This window comes from Pelmatolapia mariae, linkage group LG20 (assembly GCF_036321145.2).
Source record: "Pelmatolapia mariae isolate MD_Pm_ZW linkage group LG20, Pm_UMD_F_2, whole genome shotgun sequence".
Taxonomy (NCBI): domain Eukaryota; kingdom Metazoa; phylum Chordata; class Actinopteri; order Cichliformes; family Cichlidae; genus Pelmatolapia; species Pelmatolapia mariae.
In genome coordinates, this window is record NC_086244.1 from 2,060,001 (window position 1) to 2,060,795 (window position 795).

General features: G+C 45.3%; 1 protein-coding gene across 2 annotated transcripts in view; it reads right to left on the reverse strand.

Annotated features, from left to right (window-relative positions):
- Nucleotides 1-348, reverse strand: part of LOC134619576 (neural cell adhesion molecule L1.1-like) — a 46,649-nt gene extending 46,301 nt beyond the window's left edge. For both annotated transcript variants that reach the window (XM_063465486.1, XM_063465485.1), the window contains exon 1: nt 232-348. The gene's annotated coding sequence lies outside the window, so the exon portion shown is untranslated. The remainder of the gene's footprint in view (nt 1-231) is intronic.
- Between the last annotated feature and the right edge of the window lie 447 nt (nt 349-795).

The window sequence follows — 795 nt, forward strand, 5'->3', positions numbered from 1 at the left end:
GCGCACCAACACCCACACATGTATGTACAGTGACACACAAACACTTGTCTAGTATCTCGCCCTCAGCACAGTCGCTCACGCAGTACCTCCCTTCCTATTATGTAAGACACCGTTAGAGCCTCCAGCCCTGATCTCCAACCCACTGACACACAGACACACACAGACACACACATTCATGGATGGAAACCCAGACAGCAGCAGAACCCTGGGATGCTTCAGTGTTAGTCCTACCTCTGCAGGTGTCTCCTCTTGATGTTTCTCTTCTCAGGCTCCTCTCCGTGTCTCTTCTTCTATCTCTGTATTGTTTCTCGGTCCAGTCCACCGACTCGTGCCTTTTCCTCCTGTCTTTTTTTTTGCACTGATGCTGCAGTGGTACAGAAAACACACCCTTCTGAGCTCTGCCTCTTCTCCCTCCCTCCTTTCCCTCTCTGCTGCTCTGGGATTGGCTGCTTCACAGAGATGACATCAGCCTTTTTATTGTAGTCTCTCTCTCTCCTTCTCTCTCTCTCTGTATACCTCCTGCCCCTCCCTTCCTCTTTACCTCAATACCCCCCCCCCAGTCCCCTATTTTTACCTCTCCATCCTCTCTGTCTCCCATCTTCTGCTTTTCTTGTCTCTCTGGTGACCGGCTGCTTTGATTCTAAGACCATCAATGAAAAATAATCTGAATTATTTGGACTAAACTATCTTAAACAAGTAATTAATTCACCATTAAATGCCAGAACTATTAAATACCATTAAATACTTGTGTTATTTGATCTTTGATAGTTTTAAACAGTATATATATTTATATTC